Raw genomic sequence first — 7,500 nt, 5'->3', positions numbered from 1 at the left:
ACCAAATTTGACGTCAATCGGACTGACGGTTGTGACGTCATGGACGTTTTAAAATGACGTTTTTCAAATGTGCCCGGAAAAAAGTTGCGGCGGCGAAGGTATGCGCTCTACCGAGTGCCCGTTCTAGTTATGAGTATGTAATCATGAGATCCACGACAGCAGAGAAACTGGGAGCAGCACTACAAAGATTTTTGCAAGACATGGTATACCAGCCACTCTGTATTCAGACAATGGGTCACAATTCACTTACGGATTTCATGAACAGTTTGGGCATCTACCACCATCGTGTGACTCCAAAGTGGCCACAGGCATATGGTGAAGTAGAATGTCAGAACCAGTCTCAAGTGAAACGAATGAAGATTGCGCAAGCTGAAGGGAGGGACTGGAAAGAGGAAATGTTGTCGTATGTTGCAGCATACAGGGCAGCACCTCACTCTATCACAGGGAAAAGCCCAACAGAGCTGTTATTTGGAAGGAAAATCCAAACCAAGATGTCGGAGCTGAAGGACGTCTTGGCTGACCATGAGGTTCGCGACCGGGATGCTGAGAACAAAGGATCAGTGAAGCTGCATTTGGATCATCGACGTCATGCTAATTAATCTGATGTGTTCCTGGGAAATACAGTGTTGTTGAAACCAGAGAATCCAAGAAAACTTCACACAGCCTTCCTGCCAGACCCTTCCACTGTGGTTTCCAAGACAGGAAGCAAGGTGACAATACAGCCACCAGATGGAGTTTGTTATGACAGAAACATGTCACACGTGAAGAAGTATCTATGGTGTACGAGGCGCAGTGGAACACGAGAAGCAAGAGTGTTAGCAGCAACTCCGCTATATTGCGCGTCCCGATGTAGATTCCTGCCACCCCTAGCGGGCGAGTCATGATATACGAAAACCCAATCACGTGATACAGCACACTCCTCCCCTCGTAAAATGACCAGTCAAATGATGAAAGGACAATCATAACATGACCAACCGAAACCAATCAACACTCATAATCCTCCAAGTACCGCGGCCGCACCTTGACCCGCCTCGGACGGGCAGCGCCGCCAGACAGCCCAGGCTCAGATGCCTCCCGGCTCGGTCGAGGTGACACCCTTGCCGGACTCGCTCCATCCACAATAACAACCGCCCCCGGCCGAGCAGCTTGCCCGACGTCCCCAGGCAGGACTGAATCAGGTGAAGACCCCCTGGACGTCAGCACATCCGGCCCTGGCGATACAACGTCTGCCCACGGTGACATTACAGGTGGGGGTCCCACATCGTTCGGCCCGGGGGGGTGTGGGGGGGTGACGCTGAACAGCGATCATGTATTTGGTCCACGTGCCGCTTCCACACCTCCCCAATATCAATCCGCACCATGCAATTCGCCGGCCCCAGTACCACAGAGACCACAGCCGGCACCCATTTGGAACCGTGGAAATAATCGCGCACCATTACCCGCTTTCCCACATCGAAACCACGCAGCAGCGTCGGACGCGACACCGCCCCACTCCCCGATCCTCCAGGTCGCAGCAAATCCAGTCTGGACCGCAATGCCCGTCCATAGAGACGAATGGCAGGAGAATCACCCGTGACAGGATGAACCGCGTTCCTGTAATGGAGCAAAAAGACATCGACCAATGTCTGCACAGGTGCAACACCCCCCCTGCGCAAAGCCCGTTTCAACATCTTAACAAACGACTCAGCCTGCCCATTCGTCTCAGGATGATACGGTGCCGACCTTCGATGTCGAATACCATTTTGACGCATAAACTCATCAAATACACCCGCGATGAACTGCGGACCGTTATCAGAGACCAGGATCTCCGGTAATCCTTTATTAGCAAAGATCGTCCGCAGTTTCACTACTGTAATGTTTGCTGATGTATGCTGCATTACTACAACCTCCGGCCATTTAGAGAATGCATCAATCACAATCAAAAACATTTTGCCATTAACCGGCCCCGCAAAATCCACATGGACCCTCTGCCAGGCTGTGTCTGGGGGAGGCCATAGTCCCGAAGCTCCGGGTTATCAGCATCTGTTTGACACGTGGCGCAACGCTTAACCAACTGCTCAATGTCTTTGTCCAACCGCGGGCACCACAACAGGCTACGAGCAAGACTCTTGGTCTTCACGATGCCAAGGTGACTGACATGCAGTTCTTCCAAACACCGCTGCCTGAACTTCGGTGGAATCACCGTCCTCATTCCCCACATAACGCACAGTTGGACCAACGACAGCTCCGATGCGTGTGACGTGAAAGGTTGAAATGCCGGTGTCGAAGGCAGATCGCTCCAATTCCCCATAGAAATCGCATGGACGACACGGGCGAGCACCGGATCACGAGCCGATTCCACCGCGACCTGTCTGGCCATGATCGGCCCGCTTTGGACCTGGCCCAGCGCGAACACATCGACCCAGTCAGCCGACTCAGACGCAGCTGGACCCTCCGCACAGGCAAGCGTGAGAGCCTGTTGCAGTTAGCATGCTTGTCGGTGCTTCGGAACTGAATATCATAATCGTAAGCAGCAAGAAACAGACACCACCGCTGTACTCGCGCGGTCGCTACCACCGGCACCCCGCGTTCGGGTCTCAGGATAAATTGAAGCGGTTTGTGATCCGTCTGCAAAGTGAAATGCCGCCCCAGCAGGTATTGATGAAACCTCTGCACACCCCAGACGAGGCTGAGAGTCTCGCGCTCGATCTGGGCATATTCCCGCTCTGCTGCGGACAGGGTCCGGGATGCAAAGCAAACAGGCCGCTCGGAACCATCGTCCATCCTGTGGGAGAGCACTGCCCCGATGCCATATGCACAGCTGTCGCATGCCAATAAGAGCGGACGTGCAGGCTCGTAGTGCACGAGGACCGTATCCTTTGTGAGCAGCCGCTTGACGCGGTCGAACGACGTCTGGTGTGCAGGCCCCCAAGCCCAGCGCTCGTCCTTCCTGAGCAACCGTGTTTACGGTGCAAGTTGTGAGCTGAGCCCGCGCACGAACCTTTGGTAATATTGGGCCATACCAATGAACGAGCGCAGCTGCGTCTTGTCGCGAGGCGGTGGCATGTGCTGAATCGCCTCCACCTTCCGAGAACCTTTCAACAGCCCCTCCGGCGTGATGATGTGCCCGAGGTATTCCAAGCGCTGCTTAAAGAACAAGCACTTGTCCTTGTTCAAGCGCAGGCCGCACGCTTCTAGCTTTGTCAGCACTTGGGCAATGTTCGCAAGGTGCTCGTCCGCCGTTTTCCCCGCAATGAGCACATCGTCCAGGTAAGTCTGAGCGGGCAGGCCAATGCAAACCTGATCCATGGCTTTCTGCCACAAGGCTGGGGCCGAAGCAATCCCAAAACAGAGTCGGGTATATCGATAGAGTCCTTGACACGTGTTGATTGTCAAAAGCTCGCTACTCCCGGGATCCATCGGCAGGTGAAAATATGCATCACGCAGGTCTAGCTTCGTGAAGTATTGACTCCCCGCCAATCGCGCATATATTTCATCGATTGACGGCAGTGGATATTGCTCCACGCTGAGCCCCGGGTTAACCGTGGATTTGAAGTCCCCGCACAATCGGACGTCTCCATTCCGTTTCAGCACCGTGACAACCGGGGTGGCCCAATCTGAGTACGACACCCGTTCGATCACTCCACATGCCTCCAGCCTATCCAGTTCACCCTTGATCTTGTCCCGCAGGGCATACGGCACCGGACATGGTTTACAAAAACGAGGAACCACCCCCTCCTTCAGGAAGAGCTTTGCCTCCATGCCCTTGAGTTTCCCAAGGTCGTCGCAAAACAAACATTGATGTCTTTGAAGAATCTTCTCCAACTGATCCTCCCACCGGCTCGGCACGGGTTGCACAAGGTGAACTGTGGCCCAGTCTAGCCTGATGCGGACAGCCAGTCTCGGCCGAGGAGAGACGGTCCCATCCCCCGCACGACGTACAACGGAAGCGTGGCGCCTGGCCTTGGTACCGCACAGACACGTCTGCCATCCCGACTGGCGTGATCTTCTCGCGGGTGTACGTGAACAACGTGAGGTTTGACCTGATAAGCTTCAGGTCGTTGAGTCTACGCGCGGTCTGTTCGCCGATGATCGACACCGCCGCTCCCGTATCAACCTGAAACGTGATCGGCGTTTTGTTCACTTCGATTTCCACCGTCATTGGGCGCGCCGCCGCCGGGCCAATTGAAAACAGGTCCATCAACGGCCGCCGGTTCTGCCCCGGGTCGCCGAGGTCGCCTCGCACATCGCCGTCCATGACCTTAACGGTGGCCGGCGCCCCACGGCACACACGCTTCAGATGACCCACCTTGTGACAATTCAAACACACGGTGCCTTTATACGGGCACGCACGGCGCAGGTGTCGACCTCCGCATCCTAAACACGTCCGCGGGGTCACCTCGCCGCACGTGCGGCCGCGCGGCGACGTCCGACCCGCACCGAAGCTCGAGCGTGTGTCCCGGGGTGCTCACGACCCCGCTTGGCCGGTGATGGCCCGAACATCCCCACGAGTCTGCTCGACCGCTGTAGCCGTATTGACTGCCGAGTCGAATGTAATGGCTTCACCCTTCAGCCGTAGAACCGCTGAAACCATCTTCGCATCTTGTAAACCAGCGATAAAACGATCTCTGAGCCGAGCTGGACGCTCCCCCGCCGTGAACTTGCAGGCCACGGAAGAATGCTTAATCCGCGCCACGAAATCAGCGACGCGTTCCTCTGCACATTTCGAGAGGCGATCGAACTGGTATCGAGCGAGCTGTAATGACTTCTCCGGCGCCATGTGTGCTTTCATCTTCTCCACAATGTCCCGAAACGACAGCCCGTCATCACAGGGCTTGTCCGGCGCCACCAAATCACTCAGTAGTCGATAATGCTCCGCCGGAAGCGAAGCGAGCAAGATCGACTTCTGTTTGCTCTCGTCGACCACATCATTCGCGTGGAAATAGCATCCCAATTGCTCTGAAAACAATTCGAAGTCGTCTCCGATGAAAACGGGCACATGTCCGTTTTCAATCATCCTCGTCGCCAACTCGAGTGTACGCGGTGCAGTGGAACACGAGAAGCAAGAGTGTCAGCATCAACCCCGCTTTATTGCGCGTCCAGATGTACATTTCTGCCACCCCGAGCGGGCGAGTCATGATATACGGAAACCCAATCACGTGATACAGCACAGTATCGACATCAGAATGTTCCTGATCTTGGGAATCTGGAGACAAGTGGTGTTCCAGAGATGGGTCAAGTGATGATCAAGCAACAGATGACAACTCGAGGAGATGGGGCACAGAGGGGTGCAGAGACTGAGGAGGCATCTGAACTACCCATGAGAGTTCCACAGGAAGACGTGGCAGAGAAACCTCGAGATCCAGAAGTATCGCCAGATCAACATACAAGGCGAGATCAGAAGGATGCATCGTTGACACCTCATTCTCCAGGCAGACCACATCGAGAGAAGAGAATGCCAAGGAAATACAAACATTTTGTCAGATTGTAATTATTTGATAAAGAATGAATCCAATTGATATTTAATGCAAGAAGTTGAAATGTTGAATTGAATCTTGTGAATTTGTTTTGGGAAATTTGCAAGGTCGACGAGCTTAAATGATGGAACAGTTAACTCATGTTACAGTCTTCCTATTCAAATGCGGGAGGGATGTCATGATAATGGTTTGTATTGTGCTTGGATACTTTTGAATACATGTAACTCCACTGTATGACGACGACGACGATGGCTGAATAAATGAATACCGTGAGCCAGAGTGGTGATCTGTAATCACACTGGTTTCTGTTTCCTGAATTCGACAACGTGACAACAGACACAGGTGTAAACACTATATATATATATATATATATATATATATATATATATATATATATATATATATATATATATATATATATATATATATATATATATATATATATACACACACATATCTCTCAAACTCTCACCTTGTATGTATGTATGCATGTATGTAAGTTCCCGAAATACAGCCAAAACGGTACACGATAGCGCAAAAATTTTAGGGCCACATTACTCATCATCCGCCTGCGGTGTGCAATATCAAGTTTCGTTCAAATCGGGCAACGAAAAAAATTATTAAAAAATCAATTCCCAATTCAGCCAAGTACTCTTCGGGAGAATTTGATCAATGCAAACAACCTCAGCGGTATAGTTCGCTGGAGCTATCTTTTATTTTTGTTGAAACGATTTTTTCTTTCATCAACCGCTGTCCCAACGGGAAGCAAACGGGTTCACGGGTCGTCTAGTAATGATTAATTAAATTAGTGTTCTTGACAACAAATCACGATATATAACCTCAATATACGATCTTCACAAAACGTGTTACTCAATCGCTCCAAAGGAAAACAAAAACACAAGCAGTAAAAAAAAAAAAGCACAAGACCTGATGGAGGTCTGAAAGGCCAATTATCTGATTTGAATTTTTTAAAAAAAATTGAATTCTTCTTTATCCAAATATACCCCTTGACCTTCCTCCGAATGAAAGAGGAGGCCATGCAAAGTTTGGTTGCACTGGTTTTTGCAGGGTCCGAATGCATAAATGAACAAACAAATTTTCTTCTTTATATATTATGTCTTATTCTATAGTATGAAGCAAATCTTCACCATTTACTGAATTTGAAGGAGGGGGTGAAAGATGGACTGGTGGAGAGGAGAACAACTGGGCAGGCACATATGAGCCTACCATCAACAGGGTGCTGTTAGCTCCACCACCTTCGGAGGTTGTGTTTCCACCCCTGTCTGTTTATCTGTCTGTCTGTGAGCAGGATATCTCAAAAAGTTGTGGACAGATTCGGACAAAATTTGGTGGATGAGTTCGGTTGGTGATAAGAACAAGTCGATTCGATTTTGGTGTGTGACGAGAACGAATGGTCCGGATCCATATCCGGCCTATCAGACAGATACAAAATGTAACCTCTTCAGCTTGGCAGCGGAATGCGCTCCACCGAGTGCCGTTCTACTATCTACTGTTTCTGCGGCATCTACCTTTCCAGGGAAATCATTCAATACACGAACTATTATTTGTGTGAAGGATCCCCACCCTTCTTCTGCCATTGTTTCTGATTCTGTCATGATCCATACTGCTGAAAAACTTCAGCATTAATTTTGTCAGTAGAAGGTTTCAGTACCCATGATTCAGGGTGTGGGCCCCATATTGGTTTGCAAGCCAAAACAATCTTTAGTATTTACATTGAGTTTCATCACACTGGATGTGGAGATGTGAAGCAACATTTATTTGCCCCTCATTACTCCACTGGATCCTCATTGATAATGGCTGTATTCCAATGGATGGTTGGCAAGTGCTTCAGCAATACAGCCTGAGTAGCGTATTGGCAACCTTATTGCCAAGTGTTGCCTTCATCGCACAAAAATGGCAGCGGCCCTCACTAACCAGAAGTAATGGAAAGTTACCCTCCCCTCTCCCAATACATATCTTATTACCTCGTCCACCGCAGGTGGAGCTGGATTATGCTTTCACCCATTTCTGTCTCTTTAGTTTG

This window comes from Eptatretus burgeri, chromosome 9 (assembly GCF_056783735.1).
Source record: "Eptatretus burgeri isolate ZD-2024b chromosome 9, Ebu_testis_v1, whole genome shotgun sequence".
In the NCBI taxonomy this organism is placed as follows: Eukaryota; Metazoa; Chordata; class Myxini; order Myxiniformes; family Myxinidae; genus Eptatretus; species Eptatretus burgeri.
This window is presented reverse-complemented; position numbering follows the sequence as displayed.